This window comes from Macaca nemestrina, chromosome X, assembly GCF_043159975.1.
Source record: "Macaca nemestrina isolate mMacNem1 chromosome X, mMacNem.hap1, whole genome shotgun sequence".
In the NCBI taxonomy this organism is placed as follows: Eukaryota; Metazoa; Chordata; class Mammalia; order Primates; family Cercopithecidae; genus Macaca; species Macaca nemestrina.
The window spans coordinates 65,970,093-65,996,134 of record NC_092145.1 but is presented as its reverse complement, the minus strand read 5'-3'; positions in this window follow the sequence as shown (position 1 = coordinate 65,996,134).

Below are 26,042 nucleotides of genomic sequence, written 5' to 3'. Positions count from 1 at the left end.
CTACCTACAACCAAGGAACACATACAGAGCCTTGGCTCCCTGAAATCACCCAGAAATGTAGCCAAACAATTGTATGCAACAAACGCCACAGTTGTACTTTCAAGGGGAAAAAAAAATTAAAAATTTCATCCAAAAAATAGCAAATTCAAAAAGAAGCAGTATCTCCCTCCAATGAAAAGGATTCAGTGCAAGAAAGTTAAAGTTAAGTTTCTATCAGTTTAAAATAACTTGTTATAAATATAGAATTTATTTCATAAGTCTTTTGGATAGCACAAAAAAAACCTGTCATAAATACACTAAAAATAACAATACATGATTTGAAATATACTACCGGAGAAAATCACTTAAACACAAAAGAAAACAGGGGAAAAAAGGAGAGGAGTGACAAACAACAAGAAAACAAGTTACAAAATGGCTACAGTAAGGCTTTATTTATCAATAATAACATCGAATGTAAATGTGCCAAATTCTTCAATTAAAATATATTTAAAGGCTGAACGGACTAAAAATATAAGACCCAACTATGTGTTGCCTATAAGAAACTCATGTCTCATATAAAGACAAATATAAGCTGAAAGTGAAGGTATGAAAAAAAGTTGTTCCATGCAAATGGAAATGATAAAAGAGCAGGAGCAGCTATACTCATATCAAATAAAATGGGTTGGAAGTCAAATCTGCAAAGAGAGACAAAGGAAGTGATTATATAATGATAAAAGAGTCAATGCAGCAAGAGGACATAGCAATAGTAAATATATGCACCAAATATCTGAGTACCAAAATATATAAAGAAAGTATTAATAGATCATAAAGGAGAAACAGACTGCAATACAATTATAATAGGGAACTCCAACAACCCCCTTTCAGCAAAGGACAAATTATCCCGGAAGAAAATCAACAAAAATCATTTGAATTAAGTTATACTCTAGACTAAATTGACTTAAAAGATATTTATAGAAAATTCTATCTAACTGCTAGAAAATACGCATTCTTATCAGCACATGGAACATTATCGAGTATCTTTCCTGATAACAAGATAATAAAACTAGAAATCTACAAGAAACATTTTGGAAACTGTAAAAATATATAGACATTAAACAACATGCTGATGAACAACAAATGGGTAAATGAAGAAATTAAGAAATTCATTAAAAGTTTTCTTAAAACAAGAGAAAATGAAAACACAACATACCAGAACCTATGGGATACAATAACAGCAGTACTAAGAAGGAATTTTACGGCAATAAAATAGAAATTCTTCAAATAAAAAAAATGCAAAAGTGCATCTCAAGAACTAGAAAAGCAAAACGAAACCAAACTAGAAATTAATAGAAGGAAATAAATTTTATTTTAAATAAATAAAATTAAGACATAAAAAATACAAAAGATCAAGAAAATGAAAATATGTTTTTAAGGAGTTAAACAAAATCAACCACTGTTTACTAGACTAAGGAAAAAAAAAAGCTGAGTACAGTGGCTCATGCCTGTAATCCCAAAAGTTTGGGTGGCCGAGGTGGGAAAATTGCTTGAGCTCTGGATTTTGTGAACACCCTGGGCAACATGGTGAGGTCCCATCTCTTCAAAAAATTTACAAAAATTAGTCTGGCATGGTGACACACAACTGTGGTTCTGGCAACTCAGGAAGCTGAGGCAGGAGGATCACTCAAGCCTTGAAGGTCAAGGCTACAGTGAGCTATGTTCATGCTACTGCACTCCATCCTGGGCAACAGAACAAGAACCTGTATCAAAACAAAATAAAAAGAGAGAGGACCAAATAAATAAAATCAGAGACAAGAAAATCTGCAACTGATACCACAGAAATACAAACGGTGATTAGAGTGCTATGAACAACTACACATCAACAAATTGGATAGCCTAGAAGACACAGTTAAATTTCTAGATAAAAGCAACCTACCACAATGAAATCATGAATAGAAAACATGAACACGTCAATAATATGTAACAAGATCAAAGGAATAACAAAAGTTGTCAAAGAAAAGCTCGAGACCTAATTATGTTATTGCTGAATTCTACCAAATATTAAAAAAAAAAACTAACACAAATTATACTCAACCTGTTTCAAAAATTAAAGACGAGGGAATACTTCTAATCTCATTACACGGACAGGCAATACCCTGATAGCAAAACTAGACAAATACAATAAAAATAAAGAAAACAAAAGCCCAATATTGCTGATGAAAAATAGACACAAGTCTTCAACAAAATACCAGACAACTGAATTCAACAATTCACTTATAAGACCATTCATCATGTTTAAGTAGAATTTATTCCCCGGATGTAAAAATGGTTCAACACATGAAAATCTATAAATATGATAGATTACACATCAACAGAATCAAGAAGAAAGACTATATAATCATTTCAATAGATGCTTGAAAAGCATTCAGTAAAATTAAACTCCCCCTCATGATAAAAGCTTAAAAATTGGGTTAGAAGAAACAATATGATAAATGTCATTTGTGACAAATTTACAGCTGAAATTAAACTGAATGGTGAAAAATTGAAATACTTTCAACTAAGATCTGCAATAAGACAAAGATAGCTACCTTACTACTTTTATTTAACACAGTACTAAAAGTCCTAAGCAGAGCAATTAGGCAAAAGAAAGTAATAAATGGCCTCTAAATTGGGAAAAAAAAAGTCAAATTATCCTTGTTTGTTGACAACATAATTTTATATATAGAGAAATCTGGATTTCACCACAAAAATCTTAGAACTGAAAAGTGAATTCAGGAAAGTTGTAGAATATGAAATCCATGGCATTTCTATATGTTAACAGCATTAAATCTAAAAAAAAAAAAAAGAAAGGATAAATCAGTCCACTTTAAGATAGGCATGCACACACACAAATAAAATATCTAGGAATAAATTTAACAAAAGAAGTGAAAGATCTCTACAAAGATAACTATAAAACACTAATACAAGAAATTAAAAAGGACACACAAAAAACTGAAAGATTTTTCCATGCTTATGGATTGGAAAAATTAATTTTCTCAAAATGACTACACTACCCCAAAACAATCTACAGAATTAATGCAACAGCTATGAAAATACCAATGACATTCTACATAATAAAAAGAAAATCCTAATATGTGTATGAAACTATGAAAGACTATGAATATCCAAGCAATTCTAAGCCCCCACCAAAATGTTAGTGGCATTCTACTATCTGATTTCATATTATTCTACAAAGCTATAGTAACCAAAACTAGACAAAGCATTGTGTTAGCATGAAATAAACACACAGACCAATGAAACAGAATAAAGAACTCAGAAATGAATCCACACACAGTCAACTCATTTTTGACAAAGGTGCCAGGAACATACATTAGGAAAAAGACAATCTTTTAAATAAATGGTGCTGGGAGGCCTGGATATTCATATGTAGAAGAAGAACACTAGTTCTCCATATTGTACCTATGCAAAGAATCCATTGAAATGGATTAAAGCTGTAAATGTTAGACTTCAAGTTATAAAACTATTACAAGATAACATTCAGGAATAACTACAGGACACTGATCTGAGTAACTATGATATGAATAAGATCTCAAAAGCACAGGAAACTAAAGCAAAATATAGACAAATGGGATAACATTATGCTAAAGAGCTTCTGTTTAGGATTGGAAACAATTAACAAAGTGAAAAGATAACCGATAGAATGGTAGAAAATATTTACAAACTATCCATCCAACAAGGCAGTAATAACCAGAATATATAAGTAACTCAAACAGGTCAACAGCAATAATAATTAACTACTACTACTACTAATAATCTCATTTAAAAAAATGGATAGAAGATGTGAATAGACATTTCTCAAAACAAGACTTATGAATAGCCACAAGGTATTAAAAAAATGCTCAACATGACTATTAATAAGGAAAATGCAAATAAGAATTACAATGAAATATTATCTCACCTAATTTAAAATGGCTACTCTCAAAAAGACAAAAATAAATAAATGCTGGTGAGAATATAGAGAAAGAAAAACCCTCATATGCTGTTGTTGGGAAAGTAGTATGGCCATTAGGAAAAACACTGTAGATGTGTGTATTAGTCTGTTCCCATTCTGCTAATAAAGACATACCCAAGACTGAGTTATTTATAAAGAATAGAAGTTTAAATGGCTCACAGTTTCACATGGCTGGGGAGGCCTCACAATCATGGTGAAAGGCAAAGGAGGAGGAAAGTCATGTCTTACATGGTGGCAGGCAAGAGAGAGTTTGTGCAGGGGAACTCGCATTTATAAAACCATCAGATCTTGTGAGACTTATTCCCTTTCACAGTAACAGTATGGGGGAACTGCCCACATGATTGAATTATATCCACCTGGCTCCACCTTTGACACCTGGGGATTATTACAGTTCAAAGTGGGATTTAGGTGTGGACACAGCCAAACCATATGAATGTTTCTCAAAAAACTAAAAATATAACTACCATATGACTCAGCAATTTCACTGCTAGGTAAATATCCAAAGAAAAGAAAATCAGTATATCAAATACATCTATCTGCACATCTGTGTTTATTACAGCACTCTTCACAATAGCCAAGATATAGATTAACCTGTGTTCACCAATGGGTGAATGGCTAAAGAAAATGTGGTATATACACTCAGTAAAACACTATTTAGCCATAAGAAAATAAAATGACGTAATTTGCAGCAACATGGATGAAACTGGAGGTCATTATGTTAAGTAAAATAATCAGGCTCAGAAAACCAAATATCACATCGTCTCACTCATATGTGAGATCTGAAAAAGTGGATCTTACAGAGACACAGAGTAGAATGGTGGTTACCAGAGGTTAGGAAGAAAAAGGGGAAAGAAAGCAATGATGAGAAGTCTGTTAATGGGTACAAAAACACAGTTAGATGGAATAAATAAATTCTAATATTCAGTAGTATGAGAATATTACGGTTAACAATAACTTACTTTATATTTCAAAATAGCTAGAAGATAATTGTTATGCTCTCACCACAAAGTAAAAATAAATGTTTGAGGTCATGGATATCTTAATAACCCTGATTTGATCCTTACATATTGTATACATGTATCAAAATATTACATTATCCAAAAATATGAGCAACTGTGTCAAACTGTTTAAAAAGAAAAACAGAAGAATATTAAAAAACTATGAAAGTCAGAAGATAATATCTTCAAAAACTTATAAAACACATTTTCTTAGAACCATCGCCCAGAGAAAATAACTTTTAAAACTTCAAGAAAAATATTATTCAGGAAACAAGAGATTAAATAATTAATTACAAATGGGAAATGTTGACTGATTTACTTAATCCAAATAAATGTGATATTATCCAGAAAGTTGGATTTATACAAAAAATATCAAGAGCTCTGGGAATGGCTAAAACGAAGATGAACATAAAATATATTTTTTCTTGGTAATTTCTCTAAAAGATAATTGACCGCATAAAACAAAAGTAGTAATAATGAAGTGTGGGTTTCGAGCATATGTGCAATAAAATGTATAAAAACCTTCAAACAAATGGGAGGGGAAAATTTGACATATATAACATAAAATTCTTAATATATACATGGAGTAGTATAATATTATTTTAAGGCAGACTTTTATGACCAACGTGTGATATAATTAAATTCAGTGAAGAGGCAATTTAAAGGTTTACTAATAAGACAAAATTAAATATAAGATATAACCATAAAAAGTAATCATATAATAGGAAATAACAAAATACTTTGTAAAAATACAAAGAACAGGTGAAAAATGGAAAATAAATAGCAAAATAATAGGTATCAATCCCACCACCAAAAATTGCATGAAAAAGCAGTGGAATTTACAAAGCAATTAAAAACTAAAAACTTTCAGATTAAAAATCTGCATTCAATTATGCATTCTATAAGAAACTCACTTTAAAGTGGTTTAAACTAAAGAGATAGTTTACAAGTATAATGCTGGAAAAATATATATTATGCAAAGACTGAACACACAAAAGCCAGAATGGTTGAATTACTATAAGACAAAGATTTCAAAAAAGAATAATTACCATAGAAAAAGAAGGTAATTACATGTTTCAAAAGAAAAGCAAATTAATAAAGAAGGCATTATAAGCCTAAATATTTATGCACTTATAACCCAGTGTGTGTTGCTTGTTTCACAATGTCTAGAAATAATTGTTCATATATTTGATCTATTAGTCCAGTCTCTTGTTTTTGCTTTGTGTGGTTTTTACAGAAAAAAATAAAATTCAATACCAATTACTTTAATGGGACCAAATACAGGGCAGTAAATTTCATGTATTTAATTCTAATTCCCTAAATAGCAAATGACTGTGAACATTCTTTCATATGCTTATTTGTAATCTGCATAGCTTTTTTGATGAAGTACCTGTTCAGTTCTTTGCATAATTTTTAAATGACATTTTTTTGTGTTTTTTTTAAATCATAAAATTTTAAGGGCTTTTGTATACAAATATTTTATCATATGTGTTTCAAAATACTCTGTCTCAGTGTGTGACGTTTTTCATTTTGTTATCAATGTCTTTCATGGAGCAAAAGGTTTTAAATTGAATGAAGTCCAGAATATCATTTTTTTCCTTGATTGTGGTATTGGTGTTACATTAAAAACATCATCGCCAGTGTGGTATCACCAAAATGTCAGGCTAGGAAGCTCCCATATAATATTCCTCTCAGGAAAGCAACAGGAACAAGAAAACTAGAGACTGACTATAATATGAGCTTTGGAAGGCAGTCAAAAGTCTTCAGCAATAAAGTAAATGTTGAATCAAGAGAAAGTCACATTCAAAATACAATAAAACATTATGGTATGTATACCTGCCCTTCCCCAACACTTCCCTGTTGTGGCATAGTTGGGAAGAAGAGGTCTACTTCTCAGTTCCCTCTCTCAGCAGGAGGGAGCAGAAAAGTACATGTTTGCAATGTTCTTACCTCTGTAGGGGCAGTCTTGTGAATGGATCTTTTTTTTCACCTGACTTGGAGCTCAGATGGGGAAATGTGACATCTATCAGATATCAGGTTAAAAATATCACAAAAAGCAATGCAAGCAGCTACTCATGAGAGCTATGGAGGACTTGATGTCCACAGATGTATGGATGAGATTACTGATAGAGGAATACAATAGAACATCTAAATCCCTAAGAAGCAGCTGAATGTTACTCTTTGAAAAGTTAAGATACTTAAAAAGGCAAGATTCAAAACATTCCCTGCTAATTAGTGAAGGTCTTCCTAGGCATGAAGCCAGACTGCAAAGACCAAGAAAGGTGGCTGTGATTGAAATGCCAAATTTCCAATTAAAAATCACAAGAAAAACAGAAAAAAATATAGCCCATTCATAAAAAGATAATTATTCTCCAGAAAAGGTATGTGAAGAAACATGACCATCAGATTCCATCAATACATCCAAAGACATTAAAAGAAGAATCTTAAATATATTCAAGAGTCTAGAGGAAAACGTGAACAAAAAACTAAAAGAAATTAGAAAAACATTCCATTCTGGAAATAGGGTTTGGCAATGATTTCATGACAAAGTCTCCAAAAGCAATTATAACAAATACAAAAATTGACAAGTGGGACCTAATTAAATAGCTTTTGCTCAGCAGTAGACATTTTCAGTAGAGTAAAAACAAAACCTACAGAATGGGAGAAACTATTTGTAAACTATGCATTCAACGAAGGTCAATTATCCAGAATGTCTGAAGACCTTAAATTAACAAGCAAAAATCAAACAACCTCATTAATAAATGTGCAAATAACATGAACAGTCACTTCTCAAAAGAAGACATACATGAGGACAACAAGCATATGGAAAAATAATCAACATCCAGCCACTATGGAAAGCAGTTTAGAGACTTGTCAAATAACTTAAAAACAGAGCTAGCTTTTAAACCAGTAACAGCAAGAAACATAAATTGTTCTACTAAAAGGACACATACACTCGTATGTTCATTACAGCACAGTTTACAATAGCAAAGACATAGAATCAACCTAGATGTTCATCAATGGTGGACTACATTAAAAAAAAAAAAAAAGGTACATATACAGCATCTGCATGTCCTCCTAGCCCTGTCTCTCAAAGAACCCCACCCGGGGATTGGGTTTTCTTCTGCCTGTCTGTGTGTGTACTGTGTTTGATGTCTGTAAAAAGAGGTCTAATTAATTTGGCCTAAAGAAAGACAAGTGCTTGGATCTAATAATTTTTAAAGGGAAGATTAAAGCTGTGGTTCTTTTCAGTCCGCATTATTTTTGTCTTTGAGAAATAAAAGCAGCCTTAAAGACTACTGGTAAATTGCAGGTTAGATGCAAGGTTTGCTCAGTGTTTTGAGGTTACAAACTGCTCTTTGGGTTTCGAGAACTATTTGACTTGCTTGCTTCACAATTGGTAAGGCTTGGGGACTTACGGAATTAAGCATGCCGTTAACTAAAAAGGCAAACCTTGGCTGCAGTTAGCACACAATTAAAGCAACTTAAAGTTTTACCTTAAAGTTAAAAATTACTAGGAGTTAATTAAAACTACTGGAAATCAATTTACATGCAAGGTGTGTAAAAATAGTGAAATGCGTTTTTTAGTAAAAGGTTATAAGGAGGCATGGAAATGTAAATTTTCGTCTAGGGTTAAAAGATTCTTTCTAGTTAAGAAATAGCTGAAGGTTCAAAGAAGTGGTGGAAGAATTGTGGAAATTAGTCTTGCCGAGGAGGTTCTGTGTGTGAACATATTGACTAAATTCAAAGGGGTTATAAAAGGTTTTTGCTTTTTAAATCTGTAAGTCATCATTTTGGCAAAATAAATAACTTACGATAATCTGGGACTCTATTTCATAATATCAAGTGTTTTAAACCATCAACATTTAACAGCCTTCCCAAAATCAAACTTCAGTTTCAAAATAGTCTTCCCTGGCACCTGGCTTTTCAAATACTTCAGAGGGCCCCTAAAGTGTCCAGACAATAGAGGTAAACAGAATTATTTGACATATTTAGGTACATGAAATTGTCAAAATGATGTTCAATTTTGTCTGGGTTATATTTTGGTGAATAATGCTAATATATGTTCCAAAAATCGATGAGATTTCTAAAATTCTGATGTCTGAGTATATGCTAACAATCATAAGTAAGGTTTTTATGTTTAATTATTGTAAACCACGGAGACAACCAAACTTGTCAATTGTGTTTGTAACTGTACCCTGGACATTTTGATATTCACAGACAATTGTTGTCTTCTTTTAATCATTTTCAAAGATGGCTTATAATGAGCTATAAAACTTTAACAGGTGCTCTCAAATACAGACTTCTACTAACTTTAGAGATTGTAACATTAGAATAAAGGAAAATAATGTACAGGACACATGAATTGCTGAAATGTTTACGAATATCAAGCAAAACAAGAGTTACCTAAATGGACTAAACTCAGAAAGCTGGAGCAACCTTTTTAACTTTTGCTTGGAATATTGCTAATCCATGTTTTGTTTTTCAGAGTCAAGGAAACTTATTTTGAACTATTTATGGCCTTTAATAATTAAGCAAGCTATATCCCTATGATCGAAATTTGAAGCATTTTTGTTTCTCTCTGCCTGGTTCCTCTAGAATTTGGAAACTATATGTGAATATTCTTATGGCAGCATGGTTGTTTGCATCAGTGCAATAAGAATTCATTTTTCTTTTGCAACAGAACACAGTTGGAAAAACGGTTATTTAACCAAGGCTTTAACTGGAGGGGTATGCTTCCCTTTAAGGAGCCAATCTCAACTTGCAGAGCCAATAAAAGTCCAGTGGGGAAACTGGACTCATAACCTTGTCTATGCAGTCCCTGTACAGGGTTCCTGACCTGTGGTCAGTAAAGAATGTCACTTTCTAACAGGTCTAGGAGCTCCAAATTTATCTTGGGACCGTAAGAGGAGAGGATCACCTAACTCATAGATATTTGAGGATGTAACCCATGGCTGGGCTTGGCTTTAAAAAGTCTTATCTGTAATTCCTTGTGGAGCACACTTCCATCAAAGCCAATCCAAAAGGCCTACGTACAAATAGTTATTCTTGCTCCACTTCATGCAAATAATCAGGCCAAGTATAAAACTAAAGTGTATTTTGCAAGCCACTCAGTCCTATCATAATTTGTTTCTTTTTTAACAAACAGGACTGGAGAGAGAGCAATCATGTTTCAAAACATCACACTTCTGTGATTAAATTCTAAACGCAATCATTGTTTTTAAGTTTTCGCTTACATTTTAAATTAACCCTGCTTGCTCCTGTAAACCAACCAGGAATTCCTGGCTGCAGCTCAGAAAGAACAAGAGGAATGGGTAATGTAGAAATCGGCATCAATATTCTACTTCTGAGAAATTATCCTGCAAATCCTGCCAGGTGATGGAATAAATAGGGAATAAATAGGGGTGTCCATGACCCAGAGGTTTCCTTTTTGGGAAAGTAAGACCAAGGGAACTAACCAAAGCCAAGCACCAGGCACCCAAATCCTAGCAAGCATAGCTATAGCCACAAGTTATCTGAGTATGTCACATGACATCCTTTCCTCTCTCTCATTGGAAGAGAACTCAGTTCCACAGTTTCACCTTAGCATTCGGTTTATGATAAGGAATGCGTGCAACCTCCTCCCTCGAGATACATTTTTGTCCCAGACTCAATTCCAAGCTTCGGGTCAAAGTCCTACGAAATAAAACTGGACATAAAGAATCCAGAGGCAAATGACAACAGAGGTTAAAAGGCACAGCACAGGTGAGCGTGGCTAATTCCTGCCAATTAAGCCAAGCCTCAGCTTCCTGTTTCATGGATACAGGCCACGTTAGTATCCATGGCATAAATAAGGTCTAAGGAACTCTAAGGTTACTGACAGTGGGTGGGAAAGAGACATAGGTGAGAGTGGATAATTCCTCTTCTCTAGTCCCTCCCTGCTTCATGGGTACAAGCTGCTTTGGCACTCATGGCAGTGCCTGCCAAGGTCACCAGGACTCAGGGGTGCAAGGATGGAAGAGGCAAAGAGAACGCTCTTCTCACTCTACCTCACTTACCCCGGCTATCTGAGAGTGGAGCCAGTGATGCCTGCTCTCCCCTTTCTAGCTGGGTAGCCATTCATCTTCAGTCTGTACTCCTTTAGAATGCATCCTAAACCCCTGGGACTCCTTTAAAAGGCACGTTTTTTTCTCTTCTTTTCTGTCCTCTCTTCACTAATAGGTAACTGTGTCGCCATAGTACGGGATGCTCACCTGAAATGCGTCCTACAAACTAGAAAGATAATTTCCCAAATCTGAAACTGGTTGGCTTAGGATTGGGGTTAGGATGAGGGAACCCAGAAGGCCAACATGCGGGCAAATCATAAAAGGTCCCATGCTTATTACTGCATTTAACATGAATTACCTCCTTTTTAAAGATTTGATTTCCAAATATAGTCACATTAAGACTTTGTGCTTCAACATATTAATTTTTGGGGGTGGACACAATTCAGTTCATAACAGCCTAAAAGACTTATGGGACACTGTCAAGAAGAGCAATATTATATAAGTTTTACAAATGAAGAAAATGAGAAAGGAACAGAAAGATTACTTGGAAAAAACATGGCCAAAAACTTGACTAATTTGAGAAACAACATAGATCTACAAATTTGAAAAGCTCAACCCAAGTAGCATAAACTCAAACAGACCCACACTGAAACACATTATAATTAAACTGCTGAAAGCCAAACATAAAAACAGAATATTGAAAGCATCAAGAGTAAAGTGACTGATAACTTAAAAGGAATTAGCAATAAAAATTCCATCTGATTTTCCAACAGAAAGCTTGGAAGCCCGAAAGTAGTGGTATATATTTAAATGTCGAAAAAAATGTCAACCAATAATTCTACATTTGGCAAAACTTTTCTTCATAAACAATGGAGAAATAAATTCCCCGATAAATAAAAGCTGAGTGGGCATTACCACTAGTCATGCCTTACAATAAAGAATAAAGTACTTTGAGTTGATATAAAAGGACACTATACAGTAACAAGAATTCATGCAACAGTATAAAGACTTCCAGTAAAGCTAAACATATTGAAAGATAGAAAAAGCAGCCTTCTTGTAATTCGATTTGTGAGTTTTTATTTTTGTTATTTCCATTCAACATAAAAGTGGAAGTCCTAGCCAGAGCAATTCGGAGAAAAAGAAATAAAATGTATCCATATTGGAAAGAAAAAAGTGACATTATCTCTGTTCACATATGACAGGATTTTATATTTATAAAACCCTAAAGGTTAAATAATAACAAAAATAACACAAACTGTTTGAATGAATATAAAAATTCAGTACAGTTGTAGGAAACAAAATCAAGACACAAAACTTAGATCTATATACTAACAATAAATATTTAAAATAATTTTAAAATTCCATAACATAAAAAATAAAATATTTAGAAGTAAACCTAACAAAATAGGCAAATGACTTATACACTTAAAGCCAAACGTAAAAAGCCACATATTATATGATCTCAATTTTATGGAATGCCTATAACTGACATTTATTGAGACAAATTTATATATATGTATGTGTATATATATACACACACATATATACAGAGAGACTATAGAGACAAATTTATATACATATGTGTGTGTATATATATTATACATACATATGTATGAGACAGAATGCAGATAAGTCATTGCTAGAGGCTATGTATTACTTTGCTCATGCTTCTTTAACAAATCGCCACAGAATGAATGACTTAAAACCTTTTCTTACACTTCCTAGAGACAAGAAATTTAAGCCAAATTTTTGGCTGGTTTGGTTTCTTTTGAGGTTTCCTTGCTCAGCTTGCAGATGACCACCATCTTGCTGTGCATTCTCTCATGGTTATCCATGTCGCACGCACAAAGTTTGTCATGTGGTCCATATGAGGTAGTCACAAGTTTTATGCGTGCATCTGTATTGTAATCTTCTGTTCTTAAAATGGCACTAGTCATATTAGATTATGGGTCACCCTAATAAATTCACTTAATGTTAATCACTTCTTCAAAGACTCTATCACCAAATATAGTCACATTCTGAGTTACTGGGGATTAGGGCTTCAACGTATAAATTTTGGGGGTGACACAACTCTGCCCATAAAAAGCTAGGATGGAGGTAGAGTGGGAAGGAATTGCTAATGGATACAGTGCTTCTTTTTGTCATGATGAAAATGTTCTTGAATTAGATAGTGGTGACTGTACAGTAAAAAATTAAATTAAAAATAAAAGACAAACTATTTGTGACATAGGCAAATAGTTTTTAGATATGATGTCAAATGCATAATCCATGAATTCATAAATTAGAGTTTATAAAAATTCAAAAGTTGTGCTTTGCAAAACAAACAAAAACTGTTGAGTGGAGAAAAACACAAGCCAGAAATTATGGAGACTATTTCCAAATCACATATTTGATGAAGTACTCATATCCAGGATATACAATATAAATAACTCACTAAGGTGAACATCAAAGCAATTAGAAAATGTTTAAAGTTTAATCACTTCACAGAAAAAAAAAATATGTATCACAATCATGTGAAACAATGTTCAGCATTATTCATTAATAAACAAATACAAATTAAAATTATGATGAGATACCACTATATATTGTTAATGTTTGAAAAAAATGCTGACAATATCAAATGGAAGGAAAGATTCAGGATCTTTTATATATTGCTGATGAGAATGTAAAATGGTACAGCTACTGTGAATACATATTAAAAGTTTTATATGTATACATATATATGGCTGTGATAGAGTGGGGAGAGGCAATTTATGTACATATTTATATACACATATGTATATAATTGTATATATATTATACATACAACTACCATAACACTAATCCCACTCTCCTTGGATTTTATCCTGGAAAAATGCAAACTTATTTTCACACCAAAAAACCTGTTAATTAAGATTTATAAGTTTTATTTGTAATAGCCAGATACAGGCAACAACATATATAGCCTGTAATGAGCAAATAGATAAAAAAATTGGACATCAGTACAATGGAATTCTGTTCTGCAATATAAAAGGGCAGATTATTAGTACACAATGGATCTTGAGGACATTATGCTACATGTATCAAAGGAAATCACAAATGATTGCATACTCTATTATTCTATTCAAATAACATTGTTGAAGTGACTACATTTTAGTGATGAACAACAGATCAGTAGCTTCCAGGGATTAAGGTTGTGGAAAGTGTGACTATAAAGGGGTACCACTGGTGTCTTTAATTGTGATGATGGAAGAGTTGTGAATCCTAATAATGGTGACAGTAAAGTAAGTGTACACACTTGAGACCTACACACACACACACACACACACACACGATTGTATGTAAACAATAGTAATATCTAAATAAGGTCTGTACCTTAAGTAATAGCATTTTATCAAAGTCAGTGTCCTGGTTTTGATAATGTACTATAGTATAGTAAAACACTGTCTTTGAAGGAAGCTTAATGAAAGGTGCATAGGACCACTCTGTGTAACTTCACAACATTCTGTCTTAAATTAAAAATAAAAATCTATATAAAATAAAAATGAAAGTGAAATAATGGCATTTAACCCACACATACACAAAAAAAGAGGCTAAGAGTGGTGGATCATGCTGTAATCTCAGCACTTTGGGAGGCCAACGTGGGTGGATCACTTCAGGTGGGGAATTGTATTAAAAATACAAAAATTAACTGGGTGTGGTGGCACCTACCTATAATCTCAGCTACTCAGGTTGCTGAGTCACAAGAATCGCTTGTAGGCAGAAAGCAAAGGTTGCAGTGAGCCTAGATCACTCCAACACACTCCAGCCTCGGCAACAGGGAGAGATCGTGTCTCAAAAAAAAAAATAGAAATAAAAATAAATAAATAAAAACAACAACAACAAAAAAGAGAGATAATTCATTACTAGTAAACTTGCGCCAAGGACAATAACAAAGAGTTTTCCTCATGGAGACCTGAAATAAATTTCAATGAACACATATATAATAAAAAAGGAAAGAATAACAATATTTAACATGATTTTTGTTTATTTATGAACGCTTGGCCATCAAAAGTTCCTCACTAGTAGCTTCAAAATGACATTCTTGTTACAAAAGTAGAAGACGTCATATAATGAAGGTAGGTTGTTATTCTGTTTATTTGAGCAAAATGAATTAATAATATAGGTTACTAAAAAAAAGACCAATGTTGGTGAAGTGTAGAGAAACTGGAACCCTTGCACACTGTTTGTTAACATGCAAAATGGTACAGTCAATATGAAAAATCATATGGAGGCTCCTCAACATATTATCCAGGAATTCCGTTTCTGGTATTTTAGAAAAATACTAACACCTCCTATTTATTGCACTCTATTTATAATAGCCAAGATATAGACAGACCCTAAATGTTCATCAAGAGAAGAATAAAGAATCCAGTATATACATGAAATGGAAAACTATTCAGCCTTAAAAAAGAAAATTCTGCAATATGTAAGAACATGGATAAACTTTTTTATAACTTTTAAGTTCAGGGGTACACGTGCAGAATGTGCAGATTTGTTACATAGGTAAACGTGTGTCATGGGGGTTTGTTGTACAGGTTATTTCATCACCCAGCTATTAAGTCTAGTATCCATTAGTTATTTTTCCTGATCCTCTCCCTTCCTCCCACTTTCCACCCTCTGATAGGCCTCAGTGTGTGTTGTTCCCCTCTCTGTGTCTATGTGTTTTCATAATTTAGCTCCCACTTATAATTGAGAACATGCCATATTTGGTTTTCTGTTCCTGCTTTAGTTTGCTAAGGATAATGGCCTCCAGCTCTATCCACGTCTCTGCAAAGGACATGATTTCATTTTTCTATATGGCTGCATAGTATTCCATGGTGTATATGCACCACCTTCTCTTTATCCAGTCTATCACTGATGGTTGATTCCATGTCTTTACTATTGTGAATAGTGCCACAATGAGCATACAGGTGTGTGTGTGTGTGTCTTTATAACAGAATGATTTATATGTCTTTGAGTATAAACCCAGTGATGGAATTGCTGTGTCTGATGGTATTTCTGTCTTTAGGTCTTTGAGAAATTGCCACACTGTCTTCCACAATGGTTGACTAATTTATACTCCCACCAACAGTATATAAGCGTTCCTTTTTCTACACAACCTCACTAGCGTGGGTTATTTTTTGGCTTTTAGTAATAGCCATTCTGATTGATGTGAGATGGTATCTCATTGTGGTTTTGATTTGCATTTCTCTAATGATCAGTGATGTTGAGCTTTTCTTCATTTGATTATTGGCCATATATGTCTTTTTATTGAGAAGTTTCTGTTCATGTCCTTTGCCCACTTTTTAAAACAGGGTTGGTTGTTTTATTCTTGTAAATTTAAGTTCTTTATAGATGCTGGATATTAGGACTTTTGTCACATAAATAGTTTGCAAAATTTTTCTCCCATTCTGTAGGTTGTCTACTCTGTTGATAGTTTCTTTTGCTGTGCAGAATCTCTTTTGTTTAATTAGATCCCATTTGTCAATGTTTGCTTCTGTTGCAACAGCATTTGGCGTCTTTGTCATGAAATCGTAGCATGTGCCTATGTCCTGAATGGTATTTCCTAGGCTGTCTTTCAGGGTTCTTATAGTTTGGGGTTTTACATTTAAGTATTTAATCCATCTTGAGTTAATTTTTGTATAGGTGCAAGGAAGTGGTCCAGTTTCAATTCTCTGCATATGGCTAGGTAATTATTCCCAGAACCATTTATTGAAGAGGGAATCCTTTCCCCATTGCTTGTTTTGTCAGGTTCGTTGAAGATCAGATAGTTGTAGATATGCAGTCTTATTTCTGAATTCTCTTATTTCTGTTCCATTGATCTATGTGTCTGTGCTTGTACCAGTACCAGGCTGTTTAGGTTACTGTAGCCCTGTAGTATAATTTGAAGTTAGGTGGTGTGATGCCTCCAGCTTTGTTCTTTTGGTTTAGGAGTGCCTTGGCTATACAGGCTCTTTTTTGATTTCATATGAATTTAAAAATAGTTTTGTCTGTTTCTGTGAAGAATGTCAATGGTAGTTTCATGGGAATAGTTTTGAATCTATGAATTGCTTTGGGCGGTATGGCCATTTTAACGATATTGATTCCTTCTATCCAGGAGCATGGAATATTTTTCTATTTGTTTGTGTCATCTCTGATTTCTTTGAGTAGTTGTTTGTAGTTCTCTTTGTAGAGATCTTTCACCTCCTTTATTAGCTGTAGTTTTAGGTATTTTATTCTTTTTTGTGGGAATTGTGAATAGGAGTTTGTTCCTCATTTGGCTCTTGACTTCACTGTTGTTGGTGTATAGAAATGTTAGTGATTTTTGCACACTGATTTTGTATCCTGAGAGTTTGCTGAAGTTCTTTATCAGCTTAAAAAGCTTTGGGGTCCTGGAGTCCTGGGGCAGTGGCTCATGCCTGTAATCTCAGCACTTTGGAAGGCTGAGGTGGGCAGATCACTTGGAGTACGGAATTGCAGGCCAGCCTGGCCAACATGGTGAAACTAAAAATATAAAAATTACCCAGGCATGGTGTCAGGCACCTGTAATCCCAGCTACTCAGGAGGCTGAGGCAGGAAAATCCTTGAACCCCAGAAGTGGAGGTTGCAGTGAGCCAACATTGCGCCACTGCCCTCCAGCCTGGATGACACAGAGAGACACTGTCTCAAAAATAAATAAATAAATAAATAAATAAATAAATAAAGCTTTTGGGCTGAGACCATGGGGTTTGCTTGATATAAGATAATGGTATCTGCAAACAGAGCTAGTTTGAATTTCTCTCGTCCTATTAGAATGCCCTTTATTTCTTATTCTTGCCTGATTGCCCTGGCCAGAAGTTCCAATATTATGTTGAATAGGAGTGGTGAGAGAGGGCATCTTATTCTTGTGCTGGTTTTCCACAGGAATGCTTTAAGCTTTTTCTGGTTCAGTATGATGTTGGCTGTGGGTTTGTCATATATGGCTCTTCATATTTTGAGGTATGTTCCTTCAATAACTAGTTTATTGAAAGTGTTTACCATGAAGCGATACTGAATTTTATCAAAAGCCTTTCTGCACCTATTGAGATAATCATGTGGTTTTTGTCCTTGGTTCTGTTTATGTGATGAATCACATGTATTGATTTGCATATGTTGAATTGACCTTGCATCCCGGAAATAAAGCCTACTTGATCACGGTGGATAAGGCTTTTGATGTGCTCCTGTATTTGGTTTTCCAGTACTTTTGTGAGGATTCTTGCATTGATATTCATTAAGAATATTGGCCTGCCACCAGTGTAAAAGTGTCCCCTTTTCACCACATCACTGCCAACATACATTATTATTTTTTTGATTATGGCCATTCTTGCAGGAGCAAGGTGGTATCGCATTGTGGTTTTGATTTGCATTTCCCTGATCATTATGATGTTGAACATGTTTTCATATGTTTGTTGGTCATTTGTATATATTCTTTTGAGAATTGCCTATTTGTGTCCTTAGCCTTTTTTTTTTTTTTTTTTTTAGGGAATTGTTTATTTTTTCTTGCTAATTTGTTTGAGGTCCTTGTAGATTCTGAATATTAGTCCTTTGTCGGATGTATAGATTGTGAAGATGTTCTCCCATTCTGCAGGTTGTCTGTTTACTCTGCTTATTGTTTCTTTTGCTGTGCAGAAACTTTTTAGTTTAATTAAGTCCCACTTATTCATCATATTTTTTGTTGCATTTGCTTTTGGATTGTTGGTCATGAAGGCTTTGCCTAAAGCAATGTCTAGAAAAGTTTTTCTGATGATAACTTCTAGAATTTTTATGGTTTCAGGTCTTAGATTTAAGGCCTTGATCCATCTTGAGTTGATTTTGTATAAGGTGAGAGATAAGGATCCAGTGTCATTCTTTTACATGTGGCTTGCCAATTATCCCAGCAGCAGTTGTTGATTACAGTGATTTTTTCCCATTTTATGTTATTGTTTTGTCAAAGATCAGTTCACTGTAAGCATTTGGGACTATTTCTGGGTTCTCTCTTCTGTTCTATTGGTCTATGTGACTATTTTAATATCAGTACCATGTTGTTTTGGTGACTATGGCCTTATAGTATAAAGTCAGGTAATGTTATGCCTCTAGATTTGTGCTTTTTGCTTAGTCCTACTTTGACTATGTGGGCTTTTTTTGGTTCCATATGAATTTTAGAATTGCTTTTTCTAGTTCTGTGAGGAATGACAGTGGTGTTTTAATGGGAATTGCATTGAATTTGTAGATTGCTTTTGGCAGTATGGTCATTTTTACAATATTGATTTCACCCATCAATGAGCTTGGGATATGTTTCCATTTGGTTGTGTCATCTATGATTTCTTTCAGTAGTGTTTTGTACTTTTCTTTGTACAGGTCTTTCACCTTGTAGGTTAGGCATAGTTATAAGTATTTTATTATTCTTGCAGCTATTGTAAAAGGGGTTATTGATCTAATTCTCTGCTTGGTTGCTGTTTGTGTATAGCAGAGCTATTGATTTTGTACATTAATTTTGTACACTGAAACTTTGCTGAATTTATCATTTCTAGGAACTTCTTGGAGGAGTCTTTAGGGTTCTCTAGGTATATGATCGTATCATCAGAAAACAGAAACACTTTCACTTTTTCTTAACCGATTAGGATGCCCTTTCTTTCTTTCTCTTGTCCGATTTCCCTGGCTAGGACTTCCAGTACCATGTTGGATAGAAGTAGTGGGCACCCTTGTCTTGTTCCAGTTATCAGAGGGAATGCTTTCAACTATTTGCCATTAAGTAGTATGTTGGCTGTGGGTTTGTCATAGCTGACTTTTATTATATTAAGGCATGTCCTTTCCATGTCAATTTTGTTGAGGGTTTTAATCATAAAGGTATGCTGGATTTTGTCAAATGCTTTTTGTGCATCTATGGAGATGACCATGTGATATTTGTTTTTAATTTCGTTTTATTTGGTGTATCGCATGTGTTGACTTGCATATGTTAAACTACTCCTGCATCCTTGCTATGAATCCCACTTGATCATGGTGGATTATCTTTCTGATATGTTGTTGGATTCAATTAGCTAATTTTTAAAGGATGTTTACATCTATATTCATCAGGGATATTGGTCTCTATTGTTGTTGTTGTTATGTCCTTTCCTGGTTTAGGTATTAGGGTGATATTGGCTTAATAGAATAATTAAGAGAAAGTTCCCTCTTTATCTTTTGGAATAGTGGCAGTAGGATTGGTACCAATTTTTCTCTGAACGCCTGATAGAATTCAGCTGTGAATCCATCTGGTCCTGGACTTTTTTTTGTTGGCAATTTTTTTTATTACCATTTCAATCTCGCTGCTTGTTATTGGTTTCTTCAAGGTTTCTAATTAATTCTGCTTTAAGCCAGGAGGGTTATATTTTTCCAGAAATTTATCTATCTCCTCTAGGTTTTCTAGTGTATGTGCATAAAGGTGTCTAGAGTACTCTTGAATGATCTTTTGCATTTCTATCGTGTTGATGGTACTATCTCCTGTTTGCTTCTATTTGAGCTTATTTGGATCTTCTCTCTTCTTTTCTTGTCTAATTGGTGGGGGAGATTCCTTAAAGAACTAAAAGTAAATGATCCAGCAATCCTACTACTGGGTATTCATCCAGAGGAAAAGAAGTAATTATAGAAAAATGATACTTGATGACGCATGTTTATAGCAGGACGCACAATTGCAAAAAATATAGAACCAGCCCAAATGCCCATCAATCAATGAGTGGATAAAGAAATTGTGAGATATATATACATACACACACACACACACACACACACACATACATACACGCCATGGAATACTTTACAACCACAAAAAGGAACAAAATAATGGCATTTTCAGCAACCTGGATGGAATTAGAGACAATTATTCTAACTGAAGTAACTCAGAAATTAAAAACTAAGCCGTATATTCTTACTCATAAGTGGGAGCTAAGCTATGAGGATGGAAAGGTATAAGAGTGATGCAATGGACTTTGGGAACTTGGGGGAAAGAGTGGGAGGGATAAAAAACTACAAATTGGGTACAGTGTATATTGCTCGGGTGATGAGTGCACCAAAATCTCAAATCCTAGAATTTACTCATGTAACCAAACACCACCTGTTCCCCCAAAACCTATGGAAATTAAAATAAATAAAATAATAAAGAAATAAAGTAAAAACATAAAATAAAATAGATAAATATTGGCCTGAAATTTTATTTTATTATTGTATCTCTGCTAGGTTTTGGTAACAGGATGATGCTGGCCTTGTAGAATGAGTTAAGAAGGAGCCCCCTCCTCAGTTTTTTAGAATAGTTTCAGTAGGAATGTTGCCAGCTCTTCTTTGTCCATCAGGTAGATTCAGCTGTGAATCCATTTGGGCCTGGGCTTTGTTTGCTAGGCTATTTATTACTGCCTTAACTTCAGATCTTGTTATTGGTCTGTTTAGAGATTCAATTTATTCCTGGTTCAGTCTTGGGATGGTGTATGTGTCCAGCAATTTAAACATTTCTTCTAGATTTTCTAGTTTATGTGCATACAAGTGTTTATAATATTCTATGATGGTTCTTTGTATTTCTGTTTGGTCAGTGGTAATATGCCCCTTATCATTTCTAATTGTATTTATTTGAGTCTTCTCTTTTCTTCATTTTATTAATTATTTTATTTTATTTTATTAATTATTTCAGAAAAACAGATTCTGGGTTTGTTGACCTTGTGAATAGCTTTTCATGTCTGTTTCTCCTTTAATTCAGCTCTGATTATGGTTATTTCTTGTATTCTGCCAGGTTTTGGATTTGTTTGTGCTTGATTCTCTAGTTCTTTTAGTTTTGAGTTTAGGTTGTTAACTTGAGATCTTTTTAACTTTTTTATGTCAGTATTTAGTGCTACGAATTTCCCTCTTAACACCCCCATACATGTGTCCCAGAGATTCTGGTATATTTTATCTTTGTTCTCTTTAATTTCAAAGAACTTCTTGATTTCTGCCTTAATTTCATTATTTGCTCAAAAGTTATTCAAGAGCAGGCTCTTTAATTTCCATATATTACATAGTTTTGAGTGATTATCTTAGTCTTTATCTCTAAATTTATTGCACTGTGGTCCACGAGACTGTCATAATTTTAGTTCTTTTGTATTTGCCGTGGAGTGTTTTACTTTTGATTATGTGAACAGTTTTAAGTGCCATGTGGTGATGAGAAGAATGTACATTCTGTTGTTTTGGGGTAAAGTGTACTGTAGATATCTATCAGGTTCATTTGATCCAGAGCTGAGTTTAGTTTCTGGAAATCTTTGTTAATTTTCTGTTTTGGTGATCTATCTAACACTGTTAGTCGGATGTTAAAATCTCCCACTATTATTATGTGAAAGTCTAAGTCTCTTTGAAGATCTCTAAGAACTTGTTTCATGAATCTGTGTGTTACTGTGTTGAGTGTGTATATATTTTGGATAGTTAGATCTTCTTGTTGAATTGAACCCTTTACCATTATATAATGCCCTTTTTATGTCTTTTTTGATCCTCATTGATTGAAAGCCTGACTTATTAGAAACTAGAGTTTAAAAAAAAAAAAATTCTCCATTCTTGTCTGCCCGTCTTATTTTAGAAAGACAGTCTTCAACTCTGAGATTCTTTCTTCCACTTGGTCTATTCTGGTATTAATACTTGCAATTGCATTATGAAATTCTTTTAGTGTGTTTTTAGCTCTATCAGGTCAGTTATATTCTTCTCTATGCTGGGTATTTTGCCTTTCAGCTCCTGCAACGATTTATCACAGTTTTTAGCTTCCTTGCTTTGCATTACATCATGGTCTTTTAGCTCAGGGAAGTTCATTTTTATCCACATTCTGAATTCTTCTTCTGTCATTTTAGCCATCACAGCCTCAGCCCAGTTCCGACCCCTTGCTGGGCAGGTGATGCAATCATTTGGAAGAAAGAAGGCACTCTGACTTTTTGAGTTTTCAGCATTCTTGCACTGATTCTTTCTCATCTTTCTGGGCTTATCTTTGAGGTTGTTGACCTCAAAGATTGAAGATAGATAAATCCAGAAAAAATTGTTTTTTTTTTTTTTTTTACACTTTTAATAGTATGGCCACTTTTCTGTAGGGTTGCTGTGGTTTTCTGGGGTCCCTAGTCATCTGGTCCCTAGTTATCTCAAATTTTTCAGTACCTGGAGTTATCACCATTGAAGACTGCAAAACATCAAAAATGGCAGCCTTTCTCTTCCTCTGGGAGCTCCATCCCTGGGTGGTACGAACCTGTTGCCAGCCCAAATGCACCTGCAGGAGGTGGCTAGAGACCCCAGTTGGGAGGTCTCACCCAGTGAGGACGAAGGGGATCAGGGACTCACTTTAAAAAAAAGCAGGCTAGCCATGCTTTTGTAGAGCAACTGTGCTGTGCTGGGGTATCACTTCCACCCTCAGTCACCTTGAGCTTTCCAAAGCCTAGAGGCTGGAACAGCTAAGTTGCTGAAACAGCAAAGATGGTGGCCTGCCCTTTCCTCTAGGAGCTCTGTCCCAGGAAGTTTTTAAATCTTTGTTGGCAAGAGAATATTGGCAGGAGTGACTGGAGACTCCAGTTGGGAGGTCTCGCCCAGTGAGGAGGAATGAATTGGGGACCCACTGAAGGAATCAGTCTGGCCATGTTTTCATAAATCACCTGTGCTGTGCCCGAGAACTGCTTCTGTCTTGGTGGGCTTGGGCACTCCAAAGGCTGTAGGTGGAACGTCTAAGTCACCTAAAACAGCCTGCCCCTTTCTCTGAGGACTCCATCCCAGGGAGAAATCAAATCTCTTGGGCCAGGGAACTGGAGGCCCCAGTTGGGAAGCCCAATGTGGACACACATTGAGGACCTGTTTAAAAAAGCAGTTAGGCCACTTTTGGTAGAGCAGCTGTGCTGTGCTGTGCTGGGAGATCCTTTCCACCCCCAGTCATTTTGGACACTCCAAGGCCCACAGGCTGGAATGGCTGAGTCACCCTAAAAGCAAAGATGGCGGCCCATCCTTCCCCTTGAGGACTCCATCTCATCTCAGTTAGGTGCAGCACTTGTGCTGGTGGCTGGCTGAAATTCCAAACCAGTGGGCCTTATCCTGTGAGGTGTTGTGGAAGTGGGGCCTACAGACACCATCACTACTTGGCCCTCTGGATTCAGCTCCCGTACTAGGAGTATGTATGGAGGTCCAACCTCCCACCTTGCCTGAGTTACAGTCCCGTTTTCCAGGGAACCCAGAGCCAGAGTACATAAAGCCCCTGGGTCTTTGTGCATGCCTGAGCAGCTGCTCCACTGAGACTCCACACAGCTTTGTGTCAGATCAAAGACTCTGGTGAAGGGGATCAGGAGGGGATCTCTTTACCTGAGGATTGCAAATATTTGTGGGATATGCATGGTTTCCAGGGGTCACAGGTTCACTCACTGCTTCCCTGGGCAGAAGGAGGTTCCCTTGGCTCCCTGTCATCCTCAGGTGGGCTGTCACCATGCCCTGCTTTTCTCCATTCTTTGCGGATTGAGCTATTTCCCTCATGAGTCCCAACACAAGTACTTGGATGTTTTAAAGGTGCTATATTTACTTGCCCTTTTTGTTCTTTTCCATGACAGCCACCCACCATAAATGCTTCTAATATAGATAAGCTTTGAGAACATTATACTAAGTGAAATAAGCCAGTCACAGAAGGACAAATACTGCATGATCTCATTTACATGGTATGTCTATAATAGTCAAATTCATGGAATGCAACTGAAATGGTGGTTGCCAGGTCCTGAAGGGAAGGGTAAATGGAGCATTACTACAACAGATGTAAAGTTTCAATTAATTATGATTAATAGACTCTAGAGATTTACTGTATAACATTCTACTTATAGCAAAAATAGTGTATAAGTACACTTAAAATTTTGTTAGGAAGGTAGATCTCATGTTGAGTGTTCTAACCATAACAAAATAAGATTTTGATACTTATTAATTGTACAATGTTATTCATTCAGTTTAATGTAAAAATAAATTATTTAAATTCCATGTAAACTGATCTGATATATACAAATTACCATGCTTATATATCTGTACTGGCCATTACATACATTTTCAGCTATTATATCAGAATATGGATTATAGTCTAGTGCCCACAAAACTAGCTCAATTTTACTCAAACCTATTAATGTTTAATTAATATTCAATATAGTTTACAATTTAGACTAAAGTTTGCTTCTTTATCCTTAGAAGTTTATTCATTTGGCAGAAGTAGATGTCATTTTAAAATCTAAAGAAAGTGGGGAGAAAATCTACATGGACATATTTGCTATTAGTCAAATGAATTAAAACATTAGTTATAAAATTTATATAATATAAACAACCTCAATGTTGAGAGGTCAACCAGAATAATATTATGTATGATAAGCCTGTGACTAGTGGTTTAGAAGTAGATTCCTGGACTATAAAAAACTACTTTGAGATTCATGTTATCTTTATAAATAAATAGAAATAAAGTTCCCCTGTAATAACAGAAATATTACAGAATCATGACTATCAAGGTGAAATATATTTTAATTTTAATTTTTTATATTGAAACTTCATTTTGTTCTATAACCAGATGGTACCAATTTGTCTTGCTTTCTTCAATAAATAGATATGTAATGCTACTATATTCCAAAATATTTGTCTAAAAATGTTTGTTTTGCCTTATATTTCTTATCTTGCTCTTAAGATTCATTGTCAACATTTTTTTCCTCCTAATTTTCTCACTTACCTTATATCCAACTTTTGAAAAATCTAATAAGTCGTACTATTTTAACTTTTTTGAATCTATTCCATTTTTACCATCTGTGTCCTTTACTCTCTATATTGGCTTAGTTCAAGTCCTTATTATCTCTCATGTGAACTAGAGCAAACTATAACTCGACTTTCCTAGCTCCAATCTCCTCTCATGCAAATCTTTTCACACTATATGAACTGCTGGGAATTTATAAACATCCAACCAGGCTTACATACATTTCTTAAGGGAGTACTAAATATGGAAACAAAAGATTGAAACTTGTTAACACAAAAACACACTCAAGCACGTAGCCCACAGACAATATAAAACAATTATGCAATCAAGTCTAC